Raw genomic sequence first — 23,528 nt, forward strand, 5'->3', positions numbered from 1 at the left:
TTAGGTTGAAAATGCACAATCTCAACAAATCAAGTCTTTCTCAGCACTCCTGTGTAGTCAGGTGACTGAAGTTAAATGTGTGGGAGATAGCAAGATGCTACAGTGTAGCATATTTATTAGTAACTTATAAGGATCTTCAGAGGAAGCAGAAAGTACTGAAGTTAATTTGCAAAAGTTATTTGTTTTATAGACAAAAATGTGGCAAATATGTGTAATTATCTTAAACATAGGAAAGGTGACTTATAAAAATTTTGAGTTATTTACACATAAAGTACAAATAAAATGATTATTCATATGTAATCTTTTCTCAAATTTTGGTTTTACTCAAAATTAGAAGTACTGTGAATACTAAGGTATCACATGGTATTTAATAATATTAATAGATAGCATTCTCTACTCTTTTATAGTACCTGATGTCTGTTCTTTAATTCAACAGACATTTATTATGCAGTGATGGCATAGTCAGCATTTTATTAGGTGCTGTGGAATATGTAAATAGCAGACAATACAAGATTTGTCGTAAGTCAGGTTTCTGAGAAGCAAAGCCTAAAAGTGATTTGAGTGAGGGAGTGTTTCTTAGGAAAACCCTAGAAGCAGGGGAGTGAAACCAGATTGGGTAGGAAAGGGGAACTGAGCAAGGATGTGGTCTCAGGTAAAGTGTAGCTTTGGTCTGATCCACAGATGAAAACCATAGAACGTGCACTGTACTTCAGAATCGTTCCCTCCTGGAGGCAAAAGGGCTGGTTCTCTGTTTCCTGTATGAGAGTCAATTACTGGCTATGAGGAGGCCTTGGGAGGGCTCACCTTCCGAGTGAGGTGATTCTATCCAACCTAGGGATATTCTTCAAGGAGGAGGCAGCTGCAAGCCATGAGGAGCTGGGAGAGAGAGCACCCAGCCTGCCAGAGGGAAAAGGCATGAAGTAACTAGTGCAAGACTTTTCCTTGGCTGTTTACTTCTTAGTCTCTTATCACCCCAATAATCCCAACAGACACGTTTTTAAAAACCATGACATCATTTCCATGTTTCTCACCTACATTTTAATATTGCTCCATGAACTCTAGTGGTACCTTCGACTTTCTTCACTGCATTTGTGACACTTAGGCTAATGTGACTGTTGAATGGAGTCAGGGTCACTCAGAGTAGTTAACTTCACTAACCAAAACCTTCCAATGACCGCCTGGATCCTTGAGCATGGCCTATCGTACCCTAAAACTCTGGATCTCTAGTACTTTACTGATACTCTTTCCTGTCGCTCACTACTATGCCCAATACACCCATTCAACTCCAGTCACCTTAGCCTCTTGCTGATTTTCAAACATGTTAAACACACTCCTGCTCAAGGTCATTGCAATTGCTGGTCACTCTCCCTGGAACATTGTCCTTGTCCAGTAAGTTTACTCACTTCCTGCCTGTAGGTCCCTGATCAAATGTCATTTTGCCAGTTGGACTTTTCTGATCACACAATCTAAAATCTGATCACACAATCACTACCTGAAATATTATATACTTTTTGATTGGCCGATTGGTTGTCTGTCTAATCAAACTAGAATATTAAGCATATGCATGAGAGAAAGAACACTGTTCCATTCACCACTGGTTCCCTTACACCTAGAACAACGTCAAGACCATAGCAGATACTCAGTGAATATCTGGTTAATGAATAAATAGGTGTTGAAGGAGCAAAAGAGAGAAAATACTCTGCAATTGTCACAGAAAGCCATGCTGAAATGACTTTTGTGCTGAGACTTTACAGGTAAGTACAAGATTTACAGGTAGGAAAGTAGATGAGAACTTTCCAAGCAGAGAAAGGAGCCAATGCCTCTGAAGCAACAAAGCACAAATGTCTCTGCAATTCTTTGCTCATGCTCACTACTTTGGAGAGTCCATCAGTAATCTCAGCAGTGTTCTCCATGAGGATACCTCTCAGATCTATATTCTACTTTCTATTACAAGGCGGCTTGCTGGATATTTGCAGTTACATGGTCTTTTGTCATCTTAAAATAACACTTTCTAGATTTATTCCTGTCTTTGTGGCTAAGGTATTAAAATGATCAGAGACACCTCATTGTCCCTCGTCCTCTTGTCCTATCAGTTAATAACTTTTATTGATTTTTTCCTTTATAATATCCTTTATTCTTTTCATACCTACTGCCATATCCATATCCTAATATGTCATGCTATCGACTGGTTTGTCTGACTCTAGACTCTTCTTTTAATTCATCCTGCCCAATAGTGCAACATGAACAACTCTAAATTATACTTTCACAGCCTGTCACACAATAAACTCCTGGGGTTATCTACAGTGTTTACTTCCAAAGTCATAGCCTAATAGTCAAGGCCATCCAGGACTTGGCACCGACCAACTTCCTACTTTGTCCTCTTTCTTCTTCTTTCTTGAAATCTCAATTTTTTTCACATACACTTATCTACTCTTGTGCTTTTGCCCAGTTTCCCATCATCCTGGAATGCTATCCCATTCCTACAGTATAAATTTAACCTATTCTTTCTTTGAAACCTGGCTCAATCTTCCCCCTACACACAAGTGCCCTGACCAGTCCATTGAAAAGGATCTTCTGTGTATTTTGAACATCTGAAAATTTCATCTCTATGATTCATTTGGAAAGTAATCATGTATTTCCATGGAATATATTTCCTTTCTTTTATAGTAAAGCATTATTTAAGTTTATTATTTTCATTTGTCATTTTGCCTTTTAATTTCCTGTTTTGCAAGAAGATTTTAAGTTCTCTTTGGGTCAGGGATTAAATCAAGGTGCAGGATGGAACCTACTGCCTAGTCTCAGCAGGCCCAGGTCATCTTGTACAATATTGTGAAATTAACCTCCCTAAATAGGTTCTACCACCCACAGGATCATAAGATTTAACTTCAGTAAATATTTATACATGTTACCCTTTCTGACTAAACGTTTATTTACTACTGTTTTACATATAAAATTCCCACTTAGCCTTTAAAGATTCACTCAAGGACAGAATCATTTCAAGTAAGATGTAACTAACCTTTCTGTGTTAACCTCTGCTTCTACTTCTGTTGGCTCAGCACCAGGAGGTTACTTTTGTTACAGCTTTGACTTTATGTATGAACAAAGATTTTGAATTGCAGGAATTAAGAACATAGGCTTCAGATTTCGACCTGGATTCAAACTTGACTCTGCCTCTTTATTGCCTTTATGACCCAAAACAATTAGATGTGATCATGTGTTGCGCTCACTTCAGTTCCTAAAAATAACTTTGTGGGTGAATGAAACCAACATGTCTTGTTTTTGTCATCCTGTAGCTTCACAAAAGCAAAGTGGATAGATCCTTTGGTGTTCTCTTTAAGTTTAAAGGGTGTATGTAACCATATAGAAACTCAGAAGGAAATGGATGGAGAGGGTGTTGCAGATTGGGATAGCTACTCTAATTCTTCAGGGAAAACACTCTCACTTGTTTTACATAATTTTGGTCTGCTTAATTTGCATAGCTGTTCTCTTGTCTTTCACTTTCTTATTTGATAGCAGTGTGTGTTGTTTTCTTTGCCTTTTGAGAGCTCTGGATGATATCTTCTTTCATTACAAAACTTCCTTGACAAAAATAGTATCAAAATAGGTATTCATATTTAATGTTAGAAGAACAAAAAACTGGAATAGTGTTACTCACCTGGCAGTTACCTTGCACTTACACATTTATTCTCCTAGAATATGTCAACATAGATAATGTTATTACGTTTTATTTTTTTGTCATATGATTTCTTTATCTTTTGAGGAATGAACGGCCAGCTTCTGTTATCCTAGGTAATACCCGTTTCTTCTAACGGTGTACAGCTCTAAAAATATTTAACAATGCAGTAAATATTGTTAACTGAAAAAAGGAATACTTCATTCAGCAAATTTAGTTTGAAAGACTTTATTTATATTTGTCGTTTAGAACGCTTCTGCCTTTCAATAACAAAATCCCTGACTCAAGATGACAAATGACAAGGAAACAGTATTGTCACTGTAATAGGAAGGCTTCATTCATGATGAGTGTCAGGCTTGGTTGATTTTTTTTTGGCACAACAGTATGATCAACTCTACCAGTTCTTTTTATTTCTGGTCTCTGCCATCATAAACATTTGCTTCCTTCAGGACGGATGCAACATTTCCAGCCATCAAATCCAGAAGGAATAACAAAAGGAAACAAAGAGATCATTTATTCCTTCATTCTCTCCTAAGAAATAGCAAAATTGCCAGAAACCACTGACCAAACTATTTCTCCCCCCACCCCCACCCCGTGCCTCATTGGTGAGATTTTGGCCTCATAACCATTGCTGGGCCAATCAAGTTCACTCCTTGGAATGCAACGGGACAGATTTCCAAGGCCAATCTCATAGTCATGCAGTCTATGCAGTAGCACAAGAACCTGGGCTTGGAAGAGTTCCATTCTTAGTTTAGTATACTGCTAGTATCATCTTGAAAGTCTTAATCATTTTTAAACAAGGGACCTGCGTTTTCATTTTACACTGGACCTCACAACATTATATGGCTGATTGTCCATATTCCCCTGAGGTCATTAGCTATATGAGGCAGGGATGGCTAGTACTTGTACATCTCCAAGAAAAGAGAATGGAGGGGCGGGGGTGCTGGGTAAACAGCCAGCAGGTTTTAACTCCACTCATTATTTGACTTTAGAATGGTTTTAGTCCAATCTAAATCACCGAGAGAAACAACAGTGAAATGACCAGTGCTACACATATTAGAAAATTAATTCCTCAGGTTAAAGAAGCCACTGAGTACAAACTAGAAATTGGTGTTGTAGTGGAGGATTTAAAGGGAAGTGATTAAGAGTTAAGGCATGTCTTCTTACATTGTTGCTCCTGATATCACCCCAAAATCATAATTGACCCGATGAAACTGATTCTCCTCCATCGATGCCTACTTCCCAAACTTAACACATTACCTTCTTTGTCCTCATGCACACACAAACACACACATTAAAAATTTTCAATGCGCCCAGACCAGCAGAGGCAGCAGCCGGAGCAGCTGCAGCCTGCGCCCTCTGCTGCCCGCCCGCCCGCGGGGGGGGGGGGGGGGGGCGCTCTCCTTTTCCCCTCAGTTACCTCGCGCCTGCAGTTTTTGGCTTTCACCCCCACCAGTGACCAAAGACCTGACCACTCAGAGTCCAGCTCCTCAGAACACTGCTCAACATGGACACCGGTGTGATTGAAGGTGGATTAAATGTCACTCTCACCATCCGGCTACTTATGCATGGAAAGGAAGTTGGCAGTATCATCGGGAAGAAAGGAGAATCAGTTAAGAAGATGCATGAGGAGAGTGGTGCATGTATCAACATCTCAGAAGGGAATTATCCTGAGAGGATTATCACTTTGGTTGGACCCACTAATGCCATCTTCAAAGGCTTTGCTATGGAAGAGGACATCAGCAGCTCTATGACCAATAGCACAACTGCCAGTAGACCCCCAGTCACCCTGAGGCTGGTGGTCCCTGCTAGTCAGTGTGGCTCTCTCATTGGGAAAGGTGGTTGCAAGATCAAGGAAATACGTGAGAGTACAGGGGCTCAGGTCCAGGTGGCAGGAGATATGCTCCCCAACTCAACTGAGGGGCCATCACTATTGCTGGCATTCCGCAGTCCATCATTGAGTGTGTGAAACAGATCTGCGTGGTCATGTTGGAGACTCTCTCCCAGTCCCCCCCGAAGGGTGTGACCATCCCGTACCAGCGCAAGCCGTCCAGTTCTCCAGTCATCTTTGATGACTGCAGGTGGTCAGGACAGGTACAGCACAGGTAGCGACAGTGCGAGCTTTCCCCACACCACCCCATCCATGTGCCTCAACTCTGACCTGGAGGGACCACCTCTAGAAGCCTATACCATTCAAGGACAGTATGCCATTCCACAGCCAGATTTGACCAAGCTGCACCAGTTGGCAATGCAACAGTCTCATTTTCCCATGACGCATGGCAAGACCGCATTCAGTGCAGGTTTGGATGCATCTGCTCAGACTACTTCTCATGAACTCACCATTCCAAACAATTTGATTGGCTGCATACTCGGGTGTCAAGGCGCCAAAATCAATGAGATCCGTCAGATGTCTGGGGCACAGATCAAAATTGCGAACCCAGTGGAAGGATCTACTGATAGGCAGATTACCATCACTGGATCTGCTGCCAGCATTAGCCTGGCTCAATATCTAATCAATGTCAGGCTTTCCTCGGAGACGGGTGGCATGGGAGCAGCTAGAACAATGCAGACTCATCCATAATCCCTTTCTGCTGTTCACCACCACCCATGCTCCATCTGTGTAGTTTCTGAACAGTCAGTGATTCCAGGTTTTAAATAGTTTGTAAATTTTCAGTTTCTACACACTTTATCATCCACTCGTGATTTTTTAATTAAAGCGTTTTAATTCCTTTCTCTGTTCAGCTGTTAATGCTGAGATCCATATTTAGTTTTATAAGCTTCTCCCTGTTTTGTCTTTGTTTTGTTTTGTTTTTTGGGGGGGGATTTTTGGCTCATGAAATTTTTTTGTTTGTCATGGAAATGTAAGAGTGGAATATTAATACATTTCAGTTTAGTTCTGTAATGTCAGGAATTTTTCAAAAAAATTAAAAGATGGACTGGAGCTTTTTCTTTGTGAATAGAAAAAAAATTTTTTTTCAATGCCTCTTATTACAAAAGAAAAGCGGAAAATCCTTAACCAATATTACAAGGGCCAACATGATTTTGCCCTCTACATCTACATTATGTAGCACTTCTTGCTACTTCAGACTCTCAGCTCTGGCCAGCTGGGCTTTTCAATTTCTTTTGAGCTCCATGTTGTCTGCAGCTTAGGAATCTTTGTCATGCTATTTTGCCTGCTTCCACTTCCCTCCTGTCCCGTTTATCACAACAAACTTTTATTCATATTTAAGATCAAATTTGGAGTCATTTCCTCAGAAAACTTTCGCTGCACCCAATTCCAGATCCAGTTATTTTGTAATGGAGCCTATAGAATTATATTGCTTCCTTTCAAAACTGGTATCTCAGTTCATATGCACACTTTTATCAGTATCTGCAATTTGTAGATTAATAGCAAGAACGCTTAAGCCCAGGAGATCAAGGATAGCAATAAAAAGCAGTTTCATGAAGCTTTTTCAAAACTTGACTCAAATCCTCTTAGAACCACTAATGGGTAATATGCAAAGATAGAATTGTGTCACATGCCTAACTAGAGATTTTGTTTGGTGAGGATGTGAGTTAGTGAACTAAGCTTCATAATTACATTTAATTGGTATGTCTGTTATTCACTCAAACATACAACTTTTAAGTCACTTATTTTTTTATTTGAACATATATAATTGCCTGTATTGATTTAAACAGGAAAGCAACAAAACTATTTGAATACCCTGATTCAGTGACAGATCTATATTCTTTTGTTTAAATGATTTCTAAGGTACCTTGAGGATTCTTTTAAACTCTAACCTTTAACCTGACTATTTAATTAAATGCTTTCCAGTCATTTCATTGTTTTTTGAATCTTCTTGCATTGCTTCCCAAACTTAAACACTGAAGTACTTATGAATCTGATGGGCTTGAGATGCTTCCTAATGAAGTCTGGAGGGCAGATTTTTATTCCTCTCTTGACTTTTTGTCCTTCATTAAAGACAACTTTGAATTTATATTTTCATTAGGCCTCTTTCCAAGTGTTATCAATTGGTTGGTGATCTGATTACTAATTAAAGATCTGGAGTTCAAAATAGAGCTGCAGATCTTAAAATGTAGTGTGTGTGTGAGTGTGTGTGCATATGTGTCTGTATCTGTGTCTATCCATATAATATATACATAAGCACACACATTGGTGACTACATTGTTTTTTAGAACTCAATGTATCAAATGCATCCATCCATCCATTCATTCATTCATTCACTAAATAATTATTGAGTATCTGCTATGAGCCCAGGTACTCATTTAAACCAGCAGTCCCCAACCGTTTTTGGCACCAGGGACCGATTTCATGGAAGACAAGTTTTCCATGGACTGGGATGGGGATGGTTCCGGCAGTAATGCGAGCGATGGGGAGCGGCAGATGAACCTTTGCTCGCTTGCTCACTCGCCACTCATCTCCTACACAGTTTCAATCCCCTCTTTTCTTTGATGTTCTTCAGTCTTGAGGAGGAATGGGTGTGGAACAAGGAAATAAAGTTTTAGATTGAGAGGTTAATCATAAACTTGACAGAGGAACTCAGTTTTAGTTCTGTTTCTGTTTCAGTAACACTGTCATTTAATTTGCATTCTAGTAATGGAGACAGATAATGACAAGAAAATAAATAAAATATGTGCTCATAACAGTATATGTATAAGTGTATAACAGATAATGTATAAGTGTGATAGTTATACAACAGAGAACGATTGAGATAAGGAAGAGAGTTGCTACTTTATGTAGGGGGTCAGGGAAAATCTATCAGAAAATGTGATATTTGAATCAGACAAAGACATTAAAGCTGTTATTATAACTATTTCCCATATGTTCAAAAGGTTGAATAAAGGCAAACACGATATAAAAAGACTCAAATTGAACTCTAATATTAAACTACAATTTTTGAGATGAAAAAATAATCAGATTAGGCAGCTTAGACTTTGCAGAAGGAAAGATTAGTTAACTTGAAGACATCACAGTACAAACTACCTGAAATAAAACACATCGATAAAAAAGAAATTTAAAAAATAAAAAGCAAAGTGCATCAGTAAGCTGTGGGACAACTTCAAACAGCCTAATAGATGTGTAGTTGAAGGCCCTGAATGGAGAAAGGGGAAAACTAAAAAAAAAAAAAAGAAAATATGATATTTGAGTTGTGACCAAAATAATTAGAAGGAATGAGCAAGATGACAATTTCAGAAAAAAAATTAGCTCAAAGTAAACTTAATTTAGCTTTGAGGTAGGAATTGAGTCCACCTTTATATAGGTAGAAACTTTAATTGGTTGGGAAATATTTTCTACATCCAAAAATCTTGGGCTTGTTCTATTTTTATTTCCTGCTTTGTGACTGCATGAAAGGGCAACACCTGGCTATTACTCATGAAGTCAAGGACTCTTCATACTTCTCAGATGAAAGTTTTGTCCTGCTTGCCTCTGATTGACTATGCCATCTTGTTCAAATTACTTAACTTCTTGGATGCTGTTTTAAAAATTACTTAAAAGGTTTTTTTTTTTTTTTTTAAGAGAACAATCATTCTTGTCCTGTTATCTTGCCAGAGGGTAAATTTGTAAGAGAAACTGTGTAGAGTCATATTTAAGGAGAAGATTTGGGAACTGGATTTGTAAAACTGGATTTGCTTGTGAGAGCTTAAGCAAATTACTTAGCATTTCTGAATCTCAGTTTCTAATCTGTAAATTATGGGATAATGGAATCCACATCAGAGCTATTGTGAGAATTAAAGGAGATAATTTATGGAAAGTATCTGGCACATAGGAAGTACTCTCAATAAATCTTAGGTATTATTACTATTAGTCAGAAAAAGTAGTGACCGTGAAAGTTCTTTGCAAGTGAAAGAAACTCTATAAACAGAGGCTATAATTACGTGTTCGGTAAGTAGTCACACAGTAATTATTGGGTAGTGGCTTTAAGCATTTTGCTAAAGAATAGTCTTTATTTTTTTCTTAATTTGTGACATATTTTGAGTAGAGAATTGGGCTGTTTTAGAACAATTATAATCTACCATAATTCACCATGTTTTTCAAAATTTTCTGTCCAGAAATAGCTTTTTCACTTGAGATATTAGACATGTAATAAGTCACCATATTTGTTATCTCCAGGGAGGTAAGTATTCCTTATCCTCTTATGGAGGAATGAATGTTTTCATCTGGCACTCTAATCTTAAAGAGACAAAGAAGTATTCCCTTCCTTAAGCACTGTGTACAAGGTGAACAAAGATAAATAGCAAGGCCACAGTGAATAATTATATACTAAACGAAATGTGCAATTATTAGTGGTACTGTTTTACTTTTAGCAATTTAATTGTCTACCAGAAGACCATCCAAATATACTACATTATATTCTCTGGTTTTCTACTTCTTTGCCTACTGAAGCTTTTATAATGATTTACATTAGTAATGGCCTTTCTCCAGTTCACTTAATTTAATCATCCTCAGTTTATTCTTCCTTTGATGGAAAGCAATTAAAGAGAGTGTAGAGTTTCCCCAAATGACAGCCCTCACCTCAGTAGACCCAGGTGTATGATAGTATATACTTCTCAGCTGTGCAGTTGCTCTAGAAGTTCTGTCCATAAGGTAGGAACAATAGATTATAGCCCTACCTTAAGGCAGGAAAACAATCTTGTCTTGCAACAATAAGAAAACTAATGCAATAACAGTAATAGCAGACATTTCTCGGACACTCACTATGTGCCACATACTCTGCTAATCTATGTGGATTTCCTCACTTAATCCTGATTTCCAAACTATGAGAAAGGAATGTGTATGGTCCTTTTTATATAAATGGGGAAACAGGCCCAGAGAGCTAAGGTAACTTGCCATGACCATGTAGCCAGGGTCTGTTGGTACATATCCAGACTCAGGAGTCTAGTCTGACCTTAGAAGCTGTGCTCTTAACCACCACTGATCCGTATAAGCCAAATGATGTTATTCTCCCATGCACAACTCTCCGGAACTTTCTCTTAAGACTTCACAACTACTGGCCTCAATGTCCGAAACCCTCTTTTTCCCAGGTATTCATATATTTTACTTCCTCATTTCATTCAGGTCTGTGCTCAACATGCCATCTAAAAAAAGCAGGGCTTCCCTGGTGGCGCAGTAGTTGAGAGTCCGCCTGCCGATGCGGTGGACACGGGTTCGTGCCCTGGTCCGGGAAGATCCCATGTGCCGCGGAGCGACTGGGTCCGTGAGCCATGGCCGCTGAGCCTGCGCGTCCGGAGCCTGTGCTCCGCAATGGGAGAGGCCGCGGCAGTGAGAGGCCCGCATACCGCAAAAAAAAAAAAAAAAAAGCAGCCCCTGCCACTCTATCTTTTAGCCTGCCTTTTTTTTCCTTCATAGGTCTTTTCATTACTGGACACCATATATTATCTGTTTAGTTCATATTCTTTCACTGCACCATAAGGATTTTGAAGACAGAGAATTTTTTTGTGCTAAAACACTGTAGGAGCTCAGTAAATGTTGAATGGAGAAATATATGAATAGATATTAAATAATAAGCCGATGAGTAACAATATTAAGTACAGTGTCTGGCACAAAGAAAGCATTCAGTAGAGGTTGGTTCATTTTTTATAATAAAAAATATAGTAATAATTATCATTATCAAAAGTGATGAGATGAAATAGAGTATAAAGAAAAATGCACTATTTTGAAATCCTCTGAAGAGACCTAAACAGCTGAGGTAGAGCCAATGATAGAGATAATTTTGCTAAAGAAAAGAAATAACCTCTTACTTTCCTGGAAAAGGAAGAAAAAATATTCCAAATTGAATCTATTTTTTTTAAAAATTATCAATAATTAACAGTCACTTCCAAAGTCACATCATAAACTCTAGGCACAGAAGGAAACTTAACACATATAACATGTTTTTCCCGGGAGTGGAATTTTAAAATTTGAAGTATATCAGCCCTAGTTAAAAAATATATTACACACTTTATTTTGAAGCAAGTATACATCCATGTCATATGGTTTAGATAAGATAAAACAATGTAAAATAGAATTTGGCATTATTTATATGTATTTGTTATATATTTTCTTGAACAGAGAGCAGAATTATTCTCAATATTCCTGTATTCTTGAAGAACGGATTATTAAACTTACAGTAAACGCAGAGAAAGGCAGCTAACTTATTGAATTACTAAAAATGATGTTCACATTCTATAGTTTATGATAACCACACTAAGTTTACTTTATGCATTACTTTTTAAGGATCTTTTGCTAAACACAATGCCAATTGGTTGTGCAGCATTCTTTTCCATAGCTCTCCTAAAGTGAACCGTGGATATTAGGTTATCACAATTCTCTAAACGATTCATATAAAACTAGTAGATTTTCTTAATCACAGAAATGTCACTTTCTATTTCCTCAGCTTAGAAATAAAGATGCATTATCTAGAGAAGTTGACTGGAATGTCTCTGACAATACTGTAAATTGTGAGAAACAATTATATAACTAACTTCTAGACTCTGGAGATGTAGTGGTAAACAATGCCAACATAGTCCTTCCAGTTGTGTAGTATTCATTATTTATAGTAGACATGAATGGATGTCGCTGCCTGGCTGATAATTCAATGGGAACAGAGAAAGTTTCCAGTTGCCAAATTTCTGCTATATTATTCTTAATTCTCTCATAACTGATACTTCTAGAAATGGATTCTGAGAGTCAATCCCTGTAATTTTTTATTATGTTTTTTAAAATCTGAGACTAAGAGTCCTCCCTCTGTCCTCGTTGATGGTAATAGCTAAGGCATGTGAAGCTTGTTAGCTGTTGACAGCTACATTTCCTTCTATACAGATAAAGCAAAGCCATAGTGTGAGAGAATAAAGTCAAGGTACATACAAAATGAGCAGTGAAGGCAGCCCAGACTTATGGATGCCCTGTGTCCAGTTAAACTTGAAGCCCAGATGAACTCTGTATTTCTAGTGGTTTAATTATATGAGATAATCTAGTATATTTTAAATCAATATCCTTCTTTCTGCCTAAACTAATTTGAGTTATGTTTTTATCACTTACAACCAAATTAGTTGTAACTAATATTATTAGACCTACTATTTACCTGCTTACATCCAAATGCACAGTTATAAGCATCATCAATAAAGGAATTTGAAGTGAAAAGAAAGAAAACCAGTTTTCCTCTGAATTTATCAAGAGAAAGCTTCTCATTTTATTCATGTTTTAAATCTTTATTGTCTAGTACATAGTAGGTATTTAAAACATTATTGCATGTGTGAATTAAATATATAAGTGGGCAAAAATTAGTGAATATTAAATACAGTGAAATGAAATGAAAACGATTTTGACATTTTGGGCATGAGAACTGAGAGAATGGTTGGGGGTAGTAGATAATATAAATATCATGTTGGAAAATATTTAGTTTGAGATGCAATAGGAAATCTAGCCCAGAAAATCTAGCCCAGAATCATTTTTCCTCTATCCCCTGTGGTTCAGTTGCATCATGAAATAATTCGTCTCTGTAATTTTATTTGTGTGGTTCATTCACCTGGAATAACCCTACTTTTTCATCTCTTTTTTTTCTTTTTTCCTCAAAGTCCTATTTGTCCTTCAAGACCCTATTCAGATTCCATATCCTTCCAAACCCAATCCCAGTTCTACCCAATGGCCTGCATTTCTCCCTCATCTGGACCACTTTATATTTCAGATAGGTCTTTATGGAAGCACTTAACACAGTCTACCCTGTATTATGTTTACATATACATGTTCTCTCTTCTTCAGTACGTTTTGAGTCCTTGAAAAGCAGGGATAAGTTTTTAGTTCTATTTAAAATTTCTAGACTGTTTCATACAAGGGATGTATGCCATATATGTATATGTATAGCATACAATATACTATCCTAATGGTGGCTAGAAATTTAAGACTAGAGAGAACGTAAAAGCTCAGCAATGTAGGCACATTAAACACTATATTTATGTACCAGATATATTAGAATAATAGATACAATAGATAAATATGTGTGGGGGTACTCAGTTTTGGAAAGTGGCCTAAGTGTCCAAACAAAATTAGTGACTATGTTGGAAGGATCAAAACTGGTAACACAGGTAATATAACTTTTAAACTATATCCATTTTTTTAAATACATTTATTTATTTTGGGCTGCGTTGGGTCTTCGTTGCTGCATGCGGGCTTTCTCTAGTTGTGGTGAATGGGGGCTGCTCTTCATTGCGGTGTGCGGGCTTCTCATTGCGGTGGCTTCTCTTGTTGCGGAACATGGGCTCAGTAGTTGTGGAAGCGTGGGCTTCAGTAGTTGTGGCGCGTGGGCTTCAGTAGTTGTGGCGCGCGGGCTCAGTAGCTCCGCAGCATGTGGGATCTTCCCAGACCAGGGCTCGAACCCGTGTCCCCTGTATTGGCAGGTGGATTCTTAACCACTGCGCCACCAGGGAAGTCCTAAACTATATCCATTTTTAAGGTATACAGAGTCAAACTTATTTTCTTCTCTGTAGCTCAGTACTTAATTCTGTACGTATATGTGCTGCTGACCAGGATCTCTGAGAAATATAAGGTTTGAAAATATCGTACATTCATGTGGTTTGCATAAATTACTTTCTAGTTTTTTGGTTTTGGCTTTTTGTTTTGTTTTTTTTTCCCCAAATGGTTTATCAAGCTTGGGAGAAAATATTATGCATAATTACTACACCTTAGATTGCAATATACTATACCAAACTAATCATAGATATTTATAGCCTGCATAAACTCTGTTTGCCCATCCATGACAAGCATTTAATAAAGCTAGTTCATCTGGAAAGGAAGTTAAATTAAATAATCCAAAATGAATGTGATGCATATTCACAAAAATGTGGTGTTTAGATTGAGCTAACAAAAAGGAAGTCAGGCCCCAGCAAAGACAAACAAGCTAGAATTCAGTCTTTCTCTCCATATGATACATAAAGCCTTCACCCTACCTTTTGTGACCAGTCATTTTAGACATTGTACCTTGGTCCGTTTTTATTGAATCCTCTAAAATCCAATACATCTCTATTATATACTGCATAAATATAATAAAAAAATTATCCTCCAGCTGCTGTATACAAATCTAAAAGCTATATAAGACTATTCAAATGAAATTTTCAAGGTAGATTTTACTTTCCTAACATGAGGGGAAAATTAATTTAAGTGTAAATGTAAAGCTAAAGGAAAGATGGTGAAGTAAATTCTGGTATTTTCAATCTTGATGAATGATCACACTGTTGAAATCATCTATTAAAAAGAAAAGCCCTGGGACATTTAACTGAAGATCATTTTCCACCACCATGCAAACTGAAGAAGCACCTAATAGCAGCAAATAGCAATGGTAGGCAAAGCTATTTTGTCTCATGAACAGGCTATCAGACCATGATGTAGTCTACAATCTCTTATGTGCAATTCTAAAATCCAAATAGCCCTAAATATTAAAAAAAAATCATTTGGTATCAAAACCTCTCTTGATCTGATAGAAGTGATGCGTAGTCTTTTTTGTGTGTGTGTGAATAGTCATACATTAAAGACATATTAACGGTGGTGTTATAGATGGTGCTTTTTTTCTAAATCAAAAACTTTTTGAATTCTGAAACACTTATGCCCCACTGACTCCAGATAAGGGATTTTAATTTATTTATTTATTTTTGGCTGCGTTGGGTCTTCGTTGCTGTGCGTGGGCTTTCTCTAGTTGCGGTGAGCCGGGGCTTCTCTTCATTGCGATGCGCGGGCTTCTCATTGCAGTGGCTTCTCCTGTTGCAGAGCACTGGCTCTAGGTGTGCAGACTCCAGTAGTTGTGGCACACAGGCTCAGTAGTTGTGGTGCATGGGCTTAGTTGCTCCATGGCATGTGGGATCTTCCCGGACCAGGGCTCAAACCTGTGTCCCCTGCATTGGCAGGTGGATTCTTAACCACTGCACCACCAGGGAAGTCCCGGAAAAGGGATTTTAGATGAAGTGAAATCAGTTTCCCCTCTCAAGCCTGAAGCATCATCTCCCTCTTCACTCCAGACCACAAACAGACTTAAGTTTCTATTTGCATGTAATGATTTGAGACGAGTTTTGTTTAGGGACAGGATTTTGAGAAGGAAAAGGAATTAGACATTAAAAACATATTTTTGCCTCTTTTTCTACTCTGCTCAAATGAGATTTGACCACGTATGTTTAGAAGAGTATGAACCAGAAGTTGAAAAAAATTTTTTTCTGAGTTATTGAGAATTTGGGCCAAAGCAGATCCCTTTCATGATCCCTGTGATATAGTGAGGTATAGATCTGAGGAGAAGGCAGATATCCTCATCACTTCCGACTGGCACCATGAAAGCTGCAGTATTGGAAGCATAAGGAAACAAGACTCCTGACACGACCACTGGTGTTTATTTCATAAGATCCATGAGCAGTTTTAGCCACTGATTTGGAAGTGATTTGCCTTCAAATGACTTAAAGGCATTAGAAGTTAATAAATGAATTCTAGAGCAGACAAAGAATATCATGGGCATAAATTGGTGACTCTGACACTGAATTATGTGTCAAAGATATGTCTTTGGGGAATCCAAGAAATAAGTGAGGAACATTTTTAGGGAGCTAAGTTCTTGAAAATGCATGGAATTCAGAGCCATTCTAGTAGGGACATAAATGTAAAAGCGGCATTGATAAGGTTAGGTAACATTTGGGTTTGGTAGTTTGGGGTTTCGTTTGTTTATTTTTACCATCAATAAGCAGCTGATAAAACTATGATATGGGCAACATGCTAAGATCACCAATGCTCCTCAAAATACCACAAAACTCTCATTATCCTTATTAGCATTATTTTCTGCATTCTTCAATTAAAATTTCCAAACCTCAACATTAATTATTTGATTGTAAAAATTGGTATCTTTGCCTCTAAAGGAACACTGGTACTTGCTTCCAAATGCATTGGACGTAACCCAGTAATGTCTTCTTGATTTGCCTATCATGCCTACATTAATTTCCATTGCCATATTTCAGGCGTTTATTAGCGCATACCTAATCTATGACAATAACGTCCTAACCGATGTCTGTATTTCCACTCTTTGATCCCTCCAACTCCTTCTTCTAATGTCCAAGTTTTGTTATTAAAGTCAGATTTAATTAGTTAACTCCATTTTTAAAACTCTCTCACTGTTTTTCTTTGGGAGGAGAAATATCTCAAATTCTCATCCTAGAGGCTGTGGTCCTCATAATCTGAATCCAATACATATCCCAACTTTATTCTTCTTAAATCTTATCTTTCACCCTATGACACTAAACAGATTACTCCCACTCACCATTACTTAGATTTGCTATTTATTCCCCAGTGCCCATTGCTGTTTCCCCTGGAGTGCATGTCCCAGTTTCTAGCCTCCCAGTAGAACAAGCCCAGACCAACCAGTTCATCCAGTTTACATGGATTTATTTTCTCTTTTAGGATTTTTATAAAATCAAAAGGAACTATCCCAACATAAATTCCCTTAAACAAAATGGTCCTTTTTTCTTCTTAGTAAGAAGGAGGTCATTTTCATTTTGTACTTATATTACAGATATCAGCAGAGATGGGTCTCAGTTTGACTATTAATCACCACTTGTTCCACTATTTTTCTTGACAAGTGCTGAATAAACTTTGATGGGTTCGGCATATGGAATGCAGTTAAATTTTGGAATGCAGTCAGGAATGGGTGTTCAGAGGCTGGGGCTCTGATGGTGAGATGTTATATGGATATGACTCTGGTGACTCCAACACTTTCTTTTTGGTCAAATTTATAACTTCTGCAGAACTGGAAGAGCATTACTCACAATGATACTGGGCCATTTATAAGTTGTGCAGTTTAAACAAGTGAATCAATTGCCTCTTCATTTGCTAGCAAGCAAGGAGGGAGTGAAGAAATCATTTATTAAATGTATTTCAGGTAACAGTGAAGATCTGGAATTGGATGTTCTCTTGAAAACATTGCTTGTTGACAGATGGAGGTATGAGGAGCATTGGGCTAAGGGTATCAAAAACATTGTTCGTTTGTTTCTGTAAGAGGAGACATATATCCCAGATGTTTAACTTCTGGAAGATATGTCCAACACTATGTCTTGGATGTGAGGATGAGAGCCCATTTGCAGATTACAGAGGCAGTGTGTCCATGCCATTGTAGGCATTCAGAGGCACTTAGAATGACAGATGCCAAGCTCTTCTTTTGTGGGGGGGGTGTGTGTGTGTGTAGCATTTCTTTGTAAATATTAAATATTTGAAATAGGTTTTATGAATAATTTTCAATAACCTTCCCATTTATCTACTTTCTATTAAGTCTGTAAGTCACACCATGTTCTGTAGCCTTTTTCCACCAGTCATATGCCTCCTTCCTTTTTCCTTGGCAGCTTTATGTAGCTCATTATGGTATGTGTGTGGTGAGCAGGATCATGTTATTCTTCTCCCGGTTTGCCTTTCTCTTTACAAAGTTAAACTTTTACTCTTTCAGAAGTGTTGGGAAACTAGCTTCTGTTCTTATTTTTATGCTTTGCTATTCATTTCTTCCCCAGAGAAAAGAGGTAGACTTTAACTGGTGGCTTTGGGGAAGGGACAAATATGCGTAACTTATCCATTCCTGAGCTCTTGCTTACTTGACAGTTTCACTCTTCTCTTTTGTTTTCTGTGTGATAAGCAAATGTTGGTTAGAGCTAAGGGCCTGTCTTCTAGCTTAAAACCTGGGGGATCATATCTCTATCCCTGCTGTTGAGACTCCTGCAACTGGTTAATTACCTACTTTGAAAACCTATCTCAGCAAATGTGGATCCCAAGATCAAGAGGTAGGGGAAGAATTTGAATTAACTGCTCTTGCAGTCCCAAACTGTTCTCCAAATCATCTGTGCCAACAATAAAGTTAATTTTTATACTTAGATATATTATCATAGAGATCTAAAAAAGAGTGAACATTGTATGTATTTTCTAAGTTCTTTTATGTAGTTTCTAACTCCATTCAGTGTTTCTTTTTTCACATCTAAGACTGTGAATATTTTCAAAAATGAAAAAAGTAAATTATTAAAATACTTTTTACCTAAGTTTATTGGTTCAATGCCTGATTCTTTGACAGAATGTTTGGTTTATTGCTAGAAAGTACTAAACTGGTACCATTTTGAATGATTTATTATCTCCTTAAACCTTCCCCTTTTAAAATAACTTGTGATATCATATTCATTAATACATTTGTAAATGTTTAATTATATATAGTATATTATTTACATTTACTAAATCAGAGGGACACTTATTTTGAATCCACACATAGCCGTTTCAACTTCAGTAATTACCAAGACAGACATGGACATGTTTTTTGTTTTTTTTTTTCATCTACATCTGCTTCCTCTCTTCTCCTATTATTTTGAAGTAAATCCCAGAGAGCATATTTTTTTCATCCATAAATTAGTGTGTATCTTTAAAGTGTAATTATTTTTAAAAATTAACCATAGTACCATTCTTGTACCTCAAAGGGATAATTTTTCAAATGTTGTGAAATATTTAGTAGTATTGAAATTACCGATCCTCTCATAAATGTTATTTATCTTTTTTTATATGTTATTTACTTGGTCAGTATCCCAAAAAGGTTCACATGTCGTTTCATTGATATGTCACTTATGTTCCATTAGTCTTTAGGAATATTTCTCCCCCATCTCTCCCCAGCCCTTTTATATCTGAGGAGATTCCCATAGTTTAAATTTCGCTGATTACATTCCTATGGTAACTTTTCATATTTTCTTCTATCCTATTTTCCCTTAAATCACTCTCCAGTATGGTAACCACTAGATACATGTGGCTATTTAAAATTAATTTAAATATTCCCATAACGGTAAAAAGTTCTACTGAAGAGTGCTGATCTAGAGGATTTATCAGATTCAGCTTCGATTTTTTGACAGTATTTCTTCAGAGTGGAGCTGTGTTCTTTCACCAGGAGCAATTTAATACTTCCTCTCTGTGGTGTTAGCAGCCATCACAGATCAATGTCCAGTTCCGTCATTCATTAGGGGTTGCACAATGATTATATTCTAATTCTATCATTTCTCCAATTATGGACTGAAACTGTTATATAGAAAGAAACTCATGCATATCTACTCTATAACCAGTGATAACAGTTCATATAGAAACCGTGGAATCAATGCTTGATTTTTTTCTCTTCATTGGCTAGTTTCCAAAATCATGGATTGGTAACTAGCTTACTCCAGTTGCATATTTTTGAGGGGAGAGGGGAATATTAATATCAATTTGTGAATTTTAAAATGTTTGATGTGATTCAATTCATTGAATTTTTTATTCATATTAATGTTCCAAATGTCCACCCTGGCAACTCTTCAAGTTGGCACCTGAGCCTTTTTTTTTTTTTTTTTTGGCATGATCTTACAGTTCTTCATAGCTTCTTATTTTCTGGTGTGACAAAATGTTGCAGTTTATCAAGCACATTCCAGATCTAAACGTGGGCCCAACTAATTTCTTCAAGGAACTCTGGCTATTTTTACCCAGAAGTAGTTTTGTTAGACTGTAATCTCAGTAGTAGGTGCTCATTGCTACCAGGTTTGACATGGTTTCTAGGCCTTTTCGGTGGACAGACTCAGGAATTTTTTTTTTTTTTTTAAGAGAAAGTACATTATGTACTCTTTAAAGATAAAATACATAAGCCCATTCTTCCATTTCCAATTGAATTCAGGACTACAAGGATTTTATCTAACCTGTACTACCTTATATCTGTATTTCCTTTTCTCCAGGCTCAGAAACCTGGTTGTCAAAGTTGTCAATAACAGAAATTATAGAATACAGTTAGTTACTCATTTGCTTTATCCTGTGATACAGCACAACAGCTTCAAAAATCCATCTTCAAAATTATGGCCAACATTATTACTACGTAAAAGGTTTTAAGTTTTTTTTTTTGTCCTTAGAGTATATAATTTAAAGGCTGCTACCGTCTACAGTCAAATTATCGTGTTTTAAAGTCACTTGGAATAATGAGCAATAGAAAAGTAGAAGATAGTGGCCATTGTTCATTGAATGCTTACTACTAGCTACATACTTCTCTGAGTGCTTTATAACACGGGTCCCCAACCCCCGGGCCGTGGACTGGTACCTGTCCGCGGCCTGTTAGGAACCGGGACACATAGCAGGAGGTGAATGGCGGGTGAGCGAGCAAAGCTTCATCTGTCACTCCCCATCACTCCCCTTACTGCCTGGACCATCCCTCACATTACCGTCTGAACTATCCCCCCACGCCTGTCCTTGGAAAAATTGTCTTCCACGAAACTGGTCCCTGGTGCCGAAACGTTGGGACCCTCTGATTGATAAAGGAATAATTCATAGTTTGGAAAATAAATCTGTGAGGTCAGTGCTATTTTAGATACGATGGAACTGAGGCAAAAATTGGTTTAATAACTTATTGAAGATTATAGGGACAGAAAATGGCTGAATAGGAGTTTGCATTCCAGGAGTCTAGCTCTAGAGCTCATGCACTTAACCACTTGATACCATCTAGGATTTATTAGAGGTGGTAGAACATGAAGCCCTGTAGAGAAGGAGAAACTATTGAATTCCTAGCAACAGTTATTTTAGATCCTGTAAGGTCCATATAAAATTTTGTTTCTGAGACTATGAGAGTTTTTTTGTTGTTTTTTTTGGTTTGCTTGTTTGTTTGTTTTTGTAATGTAAGCTATCTCCTTACAACCAGATGATCTTAGACTGAGACAAGTTAATGGAATAATTTATATTGTGATTGAGAGAGGCCTAGATTGTATCCTAATCTTGATATAGCTAGAGTACAGCTAAGCACATTTTTTTCCCAAAAGAACTCCTGTTTAAAAATGAGACTCCTGTCCTGTCTGAAGTGAGCATTACAATATTTATATCTGTTTTTGATTTTCAAAAAAACTACAAATTTTGTAAATAGGATCCAGTCCATTTTTACATATAAAGCATGATACACTAATAACTATGTAGTGGTGAATATAAGTTTTGGGGCTACATGAAAACACAATCTCTCCTCTTTTGAAAGTCAAGAAAGGTTGTGTTTATTTGCTCTTTTGGGTAAACATCTAGAATGGGATGTCTTTGCCTAATATAATACATAGCATTATAGTTTACTTTCAAAATATATAAAAGCATCTATACCAGTGATCAAGATAAATTTATTGAACTTCAGGTTGTACATTGATAATTTTAAAATCAAGGCATTTTCAAAATTAGAATATATTCTCATAGCAAGTGAAGGCAAAGGAAAGGAGAAAAGAACTAAGATATAAAAAACAGAAAACAAAACAAAAAAATCCTTAATGTTTGAAAAAAGTAGCTTCCTGAAAAAAAATCAAATACTGCATGCTTATAGTATAACAGCTATGTTCACTTGTTTTGTAGGTTACTTTATATTAAGGTAGAGGCAAGAGAAACTTTGAAGAAGAATTCAAAGAGAATACACATGTAGCAGAATGGTCTAATGGAAAGACTAGGCTCTATTATACCTCTATTTTATCTAGCATGGGAATGAAGCAAATGCTGTGTAGCTCCTCTTTCATCCCCCAGAGGCCTGTCAGAGTTGGGTTTTACTTGGTGTGATTTCTCAGCGACTGTGAGCAGTGAATTCTCCAAGGGGACATACTTATACTCATTGCAATATAGTAATCAGAGCAGGGGCTCTCTTGCTTAAAGGAAACTGGGAGATGGGGGAGGAGGGTGTCTAAAGTCAAAATCTTATAAATCAAAGGCTTAAAAACAAACAAACCAATCTTGTCAACCTACATTTCTCCTTACAGGAAGCTTTAAAAAGGTAACCCACTGTGTATTACTTTACCCAAAGGCCAAAGGAAAAGTTTACTTGTTCAAAATCCCTACAAACCGTATTTTCTTCATATAAAATTTATGAAAAAACACCTATAAAATTGCATAACTCCAAGTGGGGATAAGTCTTCTTTTGTGAAAAGGGCAAATATTCCTTTAACAAATACTTCCATTGGCATATTGTTAATGGGGTTATCACGAAGGGCTTATGTGATGATCCAAGAGACAACTAAGAAATTTGGGATGCTTGTTCTTCTCTGTCAATCTGGTTTATGTTATTTCTGAGCCAAACTGTTGACCTTTTCTTACTTCTTTTGTTAAGCTGTGGCACCAAAAGGATTGCTTATCCAAACAATTTTAGAGAACCTTTTCACTGTGAGAATAGTAAGGGGGTTAAATTTATTGAATACTGCTGCGTTTAACCTATTTAATTGGAACACATTAATTAGATCTAATTGCAAAGTTGTTTTAATTGGAAAATCAAGCATTGCACTGATATTGGTGTGCATGATTAAACAAAGTAACTGAGGTCACCAGTAGATCGTGTAAGATTCATGCCTGTGATTGATTAAGTATGAAAGTTAATCAATTTAATTTATGTGATTGATGTTGACTCTTTCCTTTTGAAATTGCCTGTTCGTATCTTATTTTATCAAGATACTCTGCATGGAATGTCAACTAAACTACAGTAGCTCTTCAATTTGTTTATTTTGGTATAGTGATGTGTTTATTTCTGATCTAAGTAATTTTAACATGGCTTTTGTGTCACTAATTAAGATTTTCAAGTTACTTGAGATAAAATTAGATTTTCTATTAAGAAAATTTAATTTTCCTGGGGAAATAATTCAAGCAACATGGGAAACTTAACCTATTAGTTCCATTAGTAGTGGAGTTGATAGTTTATTGCCTTAAAACATATGCCACATAGCTCAGGAACAAAGATGTTCCTTTTTTAATCATCTCAGTGTCAATGTGCTTTGTGTTTCCCGATGACTGTGATGATAATTGTAATAATAATGAGAAGATGAAGAACATTTATATAGTACTTATTATGTGCCAGGCATTGTTTTAATTTCATTAAATATAATAACCCAT

General features: G+C 36.9%; 1 protein-coding gene and 1 pseudogene across 50 annotated transcripts in view; both read left to right on the forward strand.

Moving 5' to 3' along the window:
* LOC307184329 (teneurin-2-like) overlaps positions 1-23,528 on the forward strand; it is a 2,867,364-nt gene that overhangs the window by 791,024 nt on the left and 2,052,812 nt on the right. The gene's annotated exons all lie outside the window — the stretch shown is intronic.
* On the forward strand, positions 5,076-7,023 carry LOC307183985 (poly(rC)-binding protein 2-like; annotated as a pseudogene). The gene has a single exon. The product of its transcript is annotated as a poly(rC)-binding protein 2-like (transcript).

This window comes from Stenella coeruleoalba, assembly GCF_951394435.1.
Source record: "Stenella coeruleoalba genome assembly, chromosome: 3".
Classification (NCBI taxonomy): Eukaryota; Metazoa; Chordata; class Mammalia; order Artiodactyla; family Delphinidae; genus Stenella; species Stenella coeruleoalba.